Here is a 13131-nt window from a genome sequence, read left to right on the forward strand (position 1 = left end):
AGCTGCTTGTGGAAAACCTCTGTCTTCAAACAAACCCCAGCCAGAACTGAAAAGCTGTTCTTCATCCGACAGACTAGCTGCTCCCATTAGCCACATTAGCACATGATCCTGTCAATCAACCTAATCAAAAACTCCAGGGGAATCTTCTATAAACAGAAATCCATTCGCTGTCTCATAAGGAAATGCTACATGGCTAAAATGAGTAATTATCCTGCTCTCCCAGCATCTGAGCTGAATGCTTTTCAGACACACTGACTGCCTGCAGAAAAAAGCTGAATCTTTAAGCTTTCCCCTTGAACCAAAGACCTGGAATTTTTATGTGTGTATTTAGCTGTTTCCTATCTTTATGGATCGTCTTGTTAAAGGGTTGAATGGATTGGTTTTGAAGCTTTGCTGATCCAGTCAATTTTTTTTAAACAAAACAATATTTGAGAATGCATTTCATGGGATCATCTTCTGTGGAATTTCTGATTGCCCTTGAATGAAAACTTGAAGTTCCAATGCTGCAATTGGTTGACAGACCAATAGCCAATGCTGCAATTAGTTGACAGACCAATAGCCAATGCTGCAATTAGTTGACAGACCAATAGCCAATGCTGTAATTGGTTGACAGACCAATTAGCCAACGCTGTAATCTGTTGACAAGCCAACTAGCCAATGCTGCAATCCGTTGACAAGCCAACTAGCCAATGCTGTAGCTGCTTGACAGGCCAACTATCCAATGTGTTAGTTGTAAATGTTATCCCAGACAGTGGAAGTGGGCTTCACATAATGTTGGCAGTTCAGTGCTGGACTTGCACACAATCTGGATGTGATACTTGAGGTTTATAATTTGCACTGTAAATGCATTGAGTATCGAAGGTAAATCTCTTAGAATTGCAAAATGTATTTGGTGCTGTGACAGCAAATTTCATACTTGTGAGGTCAAGTGATAAAATGCTTTTGGACTTCACGATCTTTTCTGTATGTCATCCCTGAGAGATGTACGGCTCTTTGAGACAGAGGTTTAAACTGTGGTTGCTATAAAATGCACTGCAGTCTGGCATATATTTCTGACGATGGAAGTGTTGATTTGCCACGAATGCCCTTCCAATTACCCCCAACTGCCCTTATAGAGCATTTTAAGCTGAATGTCCAATGAATAAACTGAAGGCTTCCATTGTGGCATTGAGGGGGAAGAAAGGACAGTGCAGCGGGAAGAGAGACAAAGAATTCTGTATCTCTTCATCCCCTTTTCAGTTAACAGGAACTCTCAACAGTTGGACATTTGACATTGGGAAATCTGTGAAGGCTGAGCCTTCAGAAACTAAATCGATTGTCACAATGCTTTGAGATAGATTTGACCTTTATTTTCCTGTGGAGAATATTTCATGAGGCATTGTGGGGCTAAAGTATTGCATTCACACTTCGCCTAACACCATTTGTTGTGTTTCAACAAAGTGTGAAGAATTGCCCTGGTTGAGTGAGACCATCTGCTTAACCAGTCATTTGTTGCTGAAATGTGTCGGAGTAACGGAATTGTTCTTGTACTTACTTTTTTATAGGATTGATATTGCGCAGTGCTTAACTTTGACACTTTCTGGAGTCTTCCTACATGAACCAAAAGGAACTCTGTTGCAAGAGACCAGTTAATCCTAGGCGTATATGGGTGGCACGACAGCACAGTGGTTAGCACTGCTGCCTCACAGCGCCAGGGACCCGGGTTCAACTCTGGCCTTGGGTCACTGTCTGTGTGGAGTTTGCATGTTTTCCCTATGCCTACATGGGTTTCTTCTGGGTGCTCCGGTTTCCTCCCACAGCCAAAGATGTGTGGGTTAGGTTTTTTGGCCATGTTAAATTTCCTCTTGGTGTCAGGGAGTCTAGCTGTGTAAATTAGTGGGGTTGCGGGGATAGGGCCTGAGTGGGAGTGCAGGCTCAATTGGCCTCCCTCTGCACTGAAGGATTCTATGATTCATTCAAAGATGCCGAGGACTGAACAAAGCAGTTATGTGTCCGTGGGAATTACTAGACAAGGAAAGACAAAGAACAGTACAGCACAGGAAACAGGCCCTTCGGCCCTCCAAGCCTGTGCCGTTCACAAAGCTCCATTCACTTTGCATTCTACCATTCCTGGCAGTTGTGTTGTACAATAATGGAGTTGTTGGCTAATCATAGCGATTTATCTCTCTCAATGAGTCTGCAATAGACCCAGAGCCTGTGTTAACACTAGATCCAGAGTCACCTGTCACTTCTAAGTCTATTGCACTTAGCATGTCATGCCTCAAAGTTCTTTGAGAAACATAGAAAATGGGAGCAGGAGTAGACCATTCGGCCCCTCATGCCTACCCTGCTGATCATGATTGATGTTCTATGTCATACTCCCAGACATTCCCTCTACCCCTTGATGCCTTCAAGAGTCTAGCAATCTACGTATTTCCTCCTCAAGTATATTGAGTGACTTGGCCTCCACTGCCTTCTGTGGTAGAGAATTCTACAGGTAGAGAGAAGGGGTCATCATCTCGGTCCTAAAGGGCTTACCCATATCCTGAGACTGTGACCCCTTGTTTTGGACCCCCCACCCTGAACCAGAGGAAACATCCCTGCATCCAGTCTGTCCAGCCCCATCAGAATCTCGTATGTTTCAATTAGATCCCTTTTGATTCTTTTAGAATCCAGTGAATATAAGCCTAGTTGACCCAATCTCTCCTCATACGACAATCCTGCCATCCCAAGAATCAGTCCGGTGAACCTTCACTGCACTCCTTCTGTGGCAAATTAATCATTTTTTTGGTAAGGAGACCAAAACTGCACACAACACTCCAGGTGTGGTCTCATCAAGACCCCTGTATGGCAGCCCTGCTCCTCTACTTGAGTCCTCTCACAGTTAAAGTCAACATACCATTTACCTCCCTAACTACTTCCTGCAGGCTTGTTTTCAGTGACTGGTGTACAAGGACACCCAGGTCCCTTTGTACAATCAACATTCCCCAATCTAGCACCATTTAAATAATACTCTGCCCCTGAGGTTGATAACTTATCCACATTATCTTGCATCTGCAATGTATTTGCCCACTCACTCAATTTGTTTAAATCACCTTGAACCCTCTGAACATCCTCCTCACCATTCACATCAAGTTTTGTGTCATCGGCAAACTTGGAAATGTTACATTTGGTTCCCTCGTCCAAATCATTGAGAGATATTGTGAATTGTCAAGTGCTGATTCCTGCAGTCCCTCAATGCCTGCCACTACAAAAATACAGACTTATTCCTGCTCTGCTTCCTGCCTGAACACCAATTCTCAATCCATGCCATCCAATCTATCCATTACCCCAATCCCAAATGCTTTAAATTTGCACACTGATCTCTCATGTGGGACTTTATCCAAAGCCTTCTGAAAATCCAAATACATCACATCCACTGGTTCTCTCATCTATTCTACGAGTTCCATCCTCACAAAAAAAACTCCAGTAGGTTTGTCAAACATGATTTCCCTTTCATAAATCCATGTTGCTTTTGTCTAATCCCGTTGATATTTTCGAAGTGTCCTGTTATCACATCCCTTATGGATACACTCTAGCATTTTCCCTACTACTGATGTTAGACTAACCAGTCTGTAATTCCAGGTTTTCTCCCTGCCTCCATTTTTTTTAAATGGTTGGACGGAGCCAGATCCTGACCCACAGACTGACTTCATTGGACCCCAGATAGGAGATCTAACAAAGAACAATACAGCACAGGAAACAGGCCCTTCGGCCCTCCAAGCCTGTGCCGCTCCTTGGTCCAACTAGACCATTCATTTGTTCCCCTCCATTCCCAGACTGCTCATGTGACTATCCAGGTAAGTCTTAAACGATGCCAGCGTGTCTGCCTCCACCACCCTACTTGGCAGCGCATTCCAGGCCCCCACCACTCTGTGTAAAAAATGTCCCTCTGATATCTGAGTTATACCTCACCCCTCTCACCTTGAGCCCGTGACCCCTCGTGATCGTCACCTCCGACCTGGGAAAAAGCTTCCCACTCTTCACCCTATCTGTACCCTTCATAATTTTGTACACCTCTATTAGGTCTCCCCTCATTCTCCGTCTTTCCAGGGAGAACAAGCCCAGTTTACCCAATCTCTCCTCATAGCTAAGACCCTCCATACCAGGCAACATCCTGGTAAACCTTCTCTGCACTCTCTCTAAAACCTCCACGTCCTCCTGGTAGTGCGGCGACCAGAACTGGACGCAGTACTCCAAATGTGGCCTAACCAGTGTTCTATACAGCTGCAACATCAGACTCCAGCTTCTATACTCTATACCCCGTCCTATAAAGGCAAGCATACCATATGCCTTCTTCACCACCTTCTCCACCTGTGCTGCCACCTTCAAGGATTTGTGGACTTGCACACCTAGGTCCCTCTGTGTTTCTATACTCTTGATGACTCTGCCATTTATTCTATAACTCTCCCCTACATTAGTTCTTTCAAAATGCATCACTTTGCATTTATCCGGATTAAATTCCATCTGCCACCTCTCCGCCCAATTTTCCAGCCTATCTATATCCTGCTGTATTGCCCGACAATGCTCATCGCTATCCGCAAGTCCAGCCATCTTCGTGTCATCCGCAAACTTGCTGATAACACCAGTTACACCTTCTTCCAAATCATTTATATATATCACAAATAGCAGAGGTCGCAGTACAGAGCCCTGCGGAACACCACTGGTCACAGACCTCCAGCCGGAAAAAGTTGGGTTACATTTGTCACCCTAAAATCTACAGATTTGTTCTAGAATCTATGGAATTTTGAAAAATGACAACAAATGCATCTGCTATTTCCATGCCCTTCTCCTTTAGTACCCTGGGATATAGATTATTATGTCCTGGGGATTTATGAGCTTTCTCAAGCCCTTTTTTTCCCCCCCTCTAATGCTAATTTCCTTCAATTCCTGCTTCCCACTATTCCCAAGCACTTTTGGGAATTTGTGTTTTCTTCTGTGAAGACAGAACTCGAGTAGTTATTTAATTGCTCTGCCATTTCCTTGTTCTCTATTATAAATTCTTCCATTTCGGCCTGTAAGGGATCTACATTTGTCTTCACTAATCTTTTTCTTTTTACTTATACAAGCTTTTATGCATTAATGCTCCTTGCAAGTTTACTTTGGTACTCTATTTTTTTGCCCTTTTAATCATCCTCTTGGTCCTCCTTTCCTGAATTTTAAACTGCTCCCAATCCATGAGCTTGCTACTTTTTCCAGCAACTTTATACGACTCCTTTTTGGGTTGTTGCCCAAACCTGTGTGTTTTAACCCCTGCAGTGAATAAAGGCACAAAGTCGACTTTAAATACTTGAACACAATTTCCTTTATTCTGTAGCTACTTAAACAGCAGTAAATACTTGCAATGCATAAACCAAATACTCACTATCTGTTAATTTACTAACTTAAAGTTGATTTCCACTTGCAATTAAAACCTGGCCAGGATTTTGTTGTCACATGGAATCAGTTCTTTGTTCTCTTCTTCCAGATGTTGTCTCTTCTTGTGAGCTTGGTTCCCGGATTCTACATACTGCCTTTCTGAACAAGCTCTTTGTGTTAGCAGAGTTAAAACTCCAAAAGTTCCTTGGTAATCAGCCAATGAATTGACCAGGACCCCAATTGAATCACCCGATTAGGCCAATCAAATCCAACCGTAGTATCATTGGTCACTTCAGGCTTCATCATCTAAGTGCATTTTGTTTGCATTCCAATGCCTAGTTAAGGAATACTGGCTCCAAGAGTCTGTTCACAACTCATCCCTCCCAAGGACAAGCTGTTGAATCTGACAACTTCTGTCCTCTGACAAATTCCAGGCCACTGGCCACAAGGAAAATCCAGCATAGTGAAAAAAACAACTAAAACCAAAAAAATCAGGTTTGCTTGATTGAAGATCTTTCAGCATATTGCAAGTTAAAACTCCACTCAGCCACAGGGTCAAATGCTATCCTTAATTTATTTTGTTACCCATTTGGGCCTCTTGTGTTTTTGTGCTAGAAAGGGATGTGTAACTGTTGCAATGCATACAATGGGTGACACGGTGGTGCAGTGGTTAGCATTGCTGCCTCACAGCGCCATGGACCCGGGTTCGATTCCTGGCTTGGGTCATTGTCTGTGTGGAGTTTGCACATTCTCCCTGTGTCTGCGTGGGTTTCCTCCGGGTGCTCTGGGTTCCTCCCACAGTTCAAAAATGTGCAGGTAAGGTTGACTGGCCATGCTAAATTGCCCTTTAGTGTCAGAGGGACGAGCAGGGTAAATAAGTGGGGATATAGGGATTGGGTGGGATTGTGGTCGGCGCAGACTCGATGGGCCGAATGGCTTCCTCCTGCACTGTAGGGTTTCTATGATTTGTTCTAAATATTAGCCACTGTCATTGCTTTTATTGATGTTCCCCCCTTTATCTTAGCCAACTCACACCTCATAACTTTGTAGTTCCCTTTGTTTAGATTTAGGACCCTAGAGGTGACTCCATTTTGCCTCCTGATGAAAAATTATATCATGTTATGATTGCATGCATTGAATCCCACAATATTTTGTGGAATAATTCTATCTAATTTACATTTGAATGGATATTGATGTGCAACTAATGATTTACGATAGCACCACAGAGTCAAGCATCATATAAAGGATATCATCATCACAAAATCAGGCATCACTTGGTTTTGGAAGAACAGCAAGACATTCCTTGTGTTCATTCCAGACTGCACAACACGATGAGGAATTCCAGTATCACTGCTATAGCCAGGGTTAAGTGAACGTGGCACATTCAGCTCTGGGAAATGTAGTCATTGTTTTCCAAAATGATCTATTTTTAGTTTATGCAGAGAATAAACAGGCGGCGATGATGCTATTTCCTGTTTCCAGCTTATAAACTTGACTGCATTATTAAGGGCTGCTGGACAATTACATAGAATCATGGCTTCTACAGTGAAGGAGGAGGCCATTCAGCCCATCGAGCCAGCACTGACAATAATCCCACCCAGGGCCCACATATTTACTCTCCTAATCCCCCTTAACCTGAACAGGCGCCAGAGTGTGGCGACTCGGGGAATTTCACAGTAACTTCATTGCAGTGTTAATGTAAGCCTACTTGTGGCTAATAAATAAATAAAATAAAAACTAAGGGGCAATTTATCATGGCCAATCAACCTAATCTGCACATCTTTGAACTGTAGGAGGAAAGTAGAGCATCCAGAGGAAACCCATGCAGACACGGGAAGAATGTGCAACCTCCACACAGTCACCCAAGGCCAGAATTGAACCCGGGTCCCAGGCACTGTGAGGCACCAGTGTTAACTGAGTTACTTCAGTGATCCTGAACCCCCGCTGCTGCGCGTGCCTGTGTGTGTGTGTGTATTAATGTGCTGGATTAAAAACTAAGTTCTAACACAGTTGGCCCAAATCTCTGACCCAAGCTGTTGCCTAGTCGTGTCCTGTGCTGGGACTGCAGACTCATTCCAGAGGACATAGATTTAACAAACAAGGAATTTTTAAAATGTTAATGAGTAGTTGCAATCTGGTGTTGACTGCCAGGGGGTGATGGAAACAGATTCAGTAGTTTAAGTTTATTTATTAGTGTCACAAGTGGGCTTACATTAACACTGCAATGAAGTTACTGTGAAAATCCCCCACTCGCCTCACTCTGGCGTCTGTTCGGGTACATCGAGGGAGAATTTAGCATGGCCAATGCACCTAACCAGACTGTGGAAGGAAACCGGAGCACCCGGAGGAAACCCACGCAGACACGGGGAGAACTTGCAGACTCTGCACAGACAGTGACCCAAGCTGGGAATTGAACCAGGGTCCCTGGCGCTGTGAGGCAGCAGTGCTAACCAATGTGTCATGTAGTAACTTGAGAATTGAATAAATACTTGAGGAAACATTTGCAAGACCATGGGCAAAGTGTAAGGGGAGTGGAACTAACTGCTTAGCACTCTCAAAGAACCTACATAGGCACAAATGGGCCATATGGCCTTCTCTTGTGCTGTATGGTTCAATAAAGACAATTGCTGCTCCTTGCGTTGACTGTCCTGGGCGGGCACTGGTGTTGAATTACAGGAGGCCATTCAGCTCCTCGTGCCTATTCTGTTATTTGACTACATCATGGCTGCTCTCTTTGCTCACCTTCATCCCATAAGCCTTACTAACTTTATTACCTCTGGAATTCATTTTCACTCTTCTCTCAACCCTTGTTATTTCTCACCCGCATTTAATTTCAGCAAACACCTTTTATTTCCTCCAATTTTATACCTCATTAAATGTCGGACATTTCGGGACACCCTGAGGTTTTGAAAGGTGCCATATTAATGCAAATCTTGTGAATGTTTCTTCTCTCCTGCCACGCTGGGCTTGAATGCCTTCAGCACTTGTGGTTACCGATGACTTTCTCCTTAAACTCCTTACTCCTGCACTCAACTTCTGAAACTAAGCTGTAAAATGCAGGACGGTAACTATATTCCCCTTTAGAACTTGACCAATACTAAAATACAAGCAACACTAACATTTCCACAATGTAGGAGTTATCACAGAAACAGATGCTCTTGCTGTTGAGTTAGGAAATTAGACACTCAAAACACTACTCCTGAAACTGAGCAAAAGATCCAGTGCAATAACCAAGGGAGAGCTGCATGATTTGAGAGGCCACATTCCTAATTAGATGTTAAATCAAGGCTCTGTCTGTCTGTCCAGATCTTGTGATGCTATTTCAGAGGGTAAGGGAGTTGTCTCATTGCTCTGGCTCCCAGTGTTCTCCCTCCAACTGACACCACCACGATCAGATTAACATATTGCCTTCTCTTGTGCTGTATGGTTCAGTAAAGCCAATTGCTGTTCCTTGCGTTGACTGTCCTGGGCGGGCACTGGTTTTGAATTACAGGAGGCCATTCAGCTCCTCGTGCCTATTCTGTTATTTGACTACATCATGGCTGCTCTCTTTGCTCACCTTCATCCCATAAGCCTTATTAATCATGTCTGTGAATTTGTACAAATTGGTTATGACAATTGATTATAACTGGCCACTTGGTAATACAGAATTTGGGACATTGGTGAAAAAAGAGACATACTGTTGAATCTTTTTGCCTTGCACTCATCAGGACAGGTGCAAGAATACCAAATTTCAAAGTGAACAACAATTTATAATGCTTGGGAAAGGGGGGTGCTGATTGGTTGGCAAGTTGGCTCTGGCCAAGTTGTTGCATGTCGAATGCACCAAGGAGCTATTGTTCTCGTGTTTTTTTTAATTCAAAAAAGGTGCAATATGGAGATATGCCATTTGCCTGCAGAGATCCCAGTATATGAAGCTTCTAGCAAGTGTAAATTAGTTACATTGCCAGCCTGCCTGATGATCTTAAATTGGTTATTTGTGTAATTCTTGGCGCACACAGGATTGTTCAGCAAATGCTGCCCCATCACAGAATCATATCTAACATTAGGCATTATGTTCTGAGCGTTGCATTGTTTCCTTTGAAATTTGGTGTTCTTGAGTCTGTCATGATGTGCACTCTATTGACTATATAACCTCACACTAATTAGACCATAGACCATAAGACATAGGAGCAGAATTAGGCCATTCAGCCCATTGAGTCTGCTCCGCAATTCAATCATAGCTGATAAGTTTCTCAACCCCATTCTGTCCGCCTTTTCCCCAAATCCTTTGATCCCCTTACCAATTGTTCAGCATTCTGCACCAATGGTGGTGTTTTTCAGGGAGTGAGGATTAGCCACATGACATTGTATGCTAACTGACCTTCCTCTCTCAGTGCCACTCCAAAAGTCCCCTTATTAGAGTAAGTGATTGTGGCTGCTGCTGTACAATTCTGGACAGATCTGGAGTTGCCGCCTACGGCATACAACTCAATTACAGCTGCATGGGGGTAGCAGCAGTTTTGGCTGTACTAACTGCACAAGGTAAGGAGGAATAGAACACAGTGAGTAGATTGCGGGAGAGGATGGCACAGTGGTTAGCACTGCTACCTCACAGCGCCAGGGACCTGGGTTCGATTCCCGGCTTGGGTCACTGTCTGTGTGGAGTTTGCACATTCTCCCTGTGTCTGCGTGGGTTTCCTCTGGGTGCTCCGGTTTCCTCCCACAGTCCGAAAGACGTGCTGGTTAGGTGCATTGGCCATGCTAAATTCTCCCTCAGTGTACCCGAACAGGCGCCGGAGTGTGGCGACTAGGGGATTTTCACAGTAACTTCATTGCAGTGTTAATGTAAGCCTACTTGCGACACTAATAAAATAAACTAAAGTAAATAAGTGGGAGGAAGATTGGTGGTAATAAAGAGGAAAGCGAGAAATGGATAGAAACATTGGAACATAGGAATTAGGAGCAGAAGTAGGCAAATTCAGCCCTTCGAGCCTGCTCTGCCATTCAATCAGATCATGGCTGATCTCTCCCTGATCTCAAATCCACCTCCCCAAGTGTCCATCATATCCCCTTATCTCTTTTTAAAATTACAAATATATCTATCTCAAACTACATGTAGGGAAATGTATGACAGAGAGAGGAGAAGCAATGGTGAAACAAGGGGAATAATAGCAGTGAATGGCAGAAGTTAATGAGCAGGCAGGGAACGCCCAGGTTAGGAAATAGAAATAAGGAGGAACCAACGGAAAGGGTGAATATGAAGGTGGGAGGGATAAAATATCTTTGTTATTAATCATTCTGAAATTCTGCTGTTCTTGGCTAAGAATGTAGGAGTAAGTGTCTCGTATTTTGTTGATTTATTATTGTCACATGTATTAGGATACAGTGAAAAGTATTGTTTCTTGTGTGCTGTGCAGACAAAGCATACAGTTCATAGAGAAGGAGAGAGTTCCGAATGTAGTGTTACAGTCATAGCTAGGATGTAAGAGAAAGATCAGCTTAGTGCGAGGCAGGTCCATTCAAAAGTCAGCAGGGAAGAAGCTGTTCTTGAGTCGGTTGGTACGTTACCTCAGCCTTTTGTTTCTTTTTCCTGACGGAAGAAGTTGGAAGAGAGTATGTCCGGGGTGCCTGGGGTCCTTGATTATGCTGGCTGCTTTACCGAGGCAGCGGGAAATAATGTGGTATAATATGTGGGAGTGGACATTGAATTATTGTGAGAAAATGAGGATGGAGACCGAAGCTTCAGATGGCTGAGAGAGACAATGAAGAAACAGTGAGGTTTGGTGATGGAGTCCAGACAGTAGGGCTGAGGCACATGATTCCACATACTCCAAAGCTATTGTCAAAGAAACCATCTAATTGCTTGGAGTTAAAATAAATTATTTTCAAATTACCTGTCAGTGTAGTCATTGTTAAATTATGCATTCATGTCTGTTTCAATGGTTGGATAACGCATCTTTGGAGTGTTGTATTAATCTGCCAAGTTCACATTGAGTAGAAAGGTTGAGAATCATTGGGTCAACCCATTGTGAATTCATTGGTTATTCTGTGCAGAGTGGCTGTGCATTCATTAATAACTCATGTCATGAATACATAACTAAGGCTGAAATATTGACCACCAATATTGTAACAATTTTTGTAAGGCCTATGTAATCTGTTATTTTTAGCATTCTCAATGCACCCCCTCGCCTGCAACTACACTTTTCAAGTTACTATTGATCCATCTGGTTAGAGATAGCAAGTCTTGCAAAGAATCAGGTTGAGTGAGAACTCTTCAAGCGGTTATGATTTTACTGGGATCTGTTTTGTGGGTGAATGGAAGAATGATTAGAATAACAAATGTGCCTGTATTTACTGCTGCTCTTATTCAGTAACTTGTTCACTGTATATGCATTTTACAAAGGGTATATCAAATCTTAGTCATTCAAAATTGTTATGCCTTTGACAAGGAATGGTCCCTTTATAATATGCATTGTTAATTTCAAAAATCAAACACATACAGGTTTTTCAGATTTCCATTTTAGGTTCTGACTGAATATTTTTTTGGTTTGATTTATTATTGTCCCATGTATTGGGATACAGTGAAAAGTATTGTTTCCTGTGCACTATACAGACAAAACATACCTTTCATAAAATAAATTTAAAGTTTATTTATTAGTCGCAAGTCGGCTTACATTAACACTGCAGTAAAGTTACTGTGAAATCCCCTAGTCGCCACACTCCGGCGCCTGTTCAGGTACACTGATGGAGAATTTAGCACAGCCAATGCACCTAACCAGCACTTCTTTCAGATTGTGGGAGGAAACCGGAGCACCCGGAGGAAACCCACGCAGACATGGGGAGAATGTGCAAACTCCACACAGACAGTGACCCGAGCCGGGAATCAAACCCATGTCCCTGGTGCTGTGAGGCAACAGTACCGTACAAATGGGAGAAGGAAAGGAGAGGATGCAGAATGTAGTGTTACAATCATAGCTAGGAAGGGTGTAGAGAACGATCAATTTAATATGAGGTAGGTCCATTCAAAATCCTGATGACAGCAGGGAAGAAACTGTTCTTGAGTTGGTTGGTGCGTGATCTCAGACTTTGTTTCCTTTTCCTGACGGAAGAAGGTGCAAGAGAGAATGACCAGGATGCATGGGGTCCTTGATTATGCTGGCTGCTTTTCCGAAGCAGTGGGAAGTGTAAACAGAGTCGATGGATGGGAGGCTGGTTTGCGTGATGGACAGGGCTACATTCACGACCCTTTCTTGCGATCTTGGCCAGAGCTGCATCACAATAGATTTGATGTATGTGAATAAATGGGTCATGCTTGGCACTGGTTCAATATTGGCACAAACTGTCAGATGCCATATTTCTGAACTGGGTTAAAACCCAGACCATATGTTGTTTGCATTGGGTCAGATTAGATCTGCTACCAGGGAAACTCTGTCATTAAAGATATCGTAAGAGTTTTAACAACACCAGGTTAAAGTCCAACAGGTTTATTTGGTAGCAAATGCCAAATACACCTGTTGGACTTTAACCTGGTGTTGTTAAAACTCTTACTGTGTTTACCCCAGTCCAACGCCGGCATCTCCACATCATTAAAGATATCAGCATGTTAATTTTTAAAAAATCATTTTCCCAATGTGAGTATTACTGGCAAGGTCAGCATTTATCACGCATCCCTAATTACCCTTTTTTAAAAGGTTATTTATTAGTATCATAAGTAGGCTTACATTAACACGGCAATGAAGTTACTGTGAAAATCCCCTAGTCACCACACTCCGG

At 43.1% G+C, this 13131-nt stretch overlaps 1 protein-coding gene across 13 annotated transcripts in view; it reads left to right on the forward strand.

The window, feature by feature from the left end:
• The window catches only part of dst (dystonin), a 653330-nt gene that overhangs the window by 163215 nt on the left and 476984 nt on the right, over positions 1-13131 (forward strand). The gene's annotated exons all lie outside the window — the stretch shown is intronic.

Source organism: Mustelus asterias, chromosome 5 (assembly GCF_964213995.1).
Source record: "Mustelus asterias chromosome 5, sMusAst1.hap1.1, whole genome shotgun sequence".
Taxonomy (NCBI): Eukaryota; Metazoa; Chordata; class Chondrichthyes; order Carcharhiniformes; family Triakidae; genus Mustelus; species Mustelus asterias.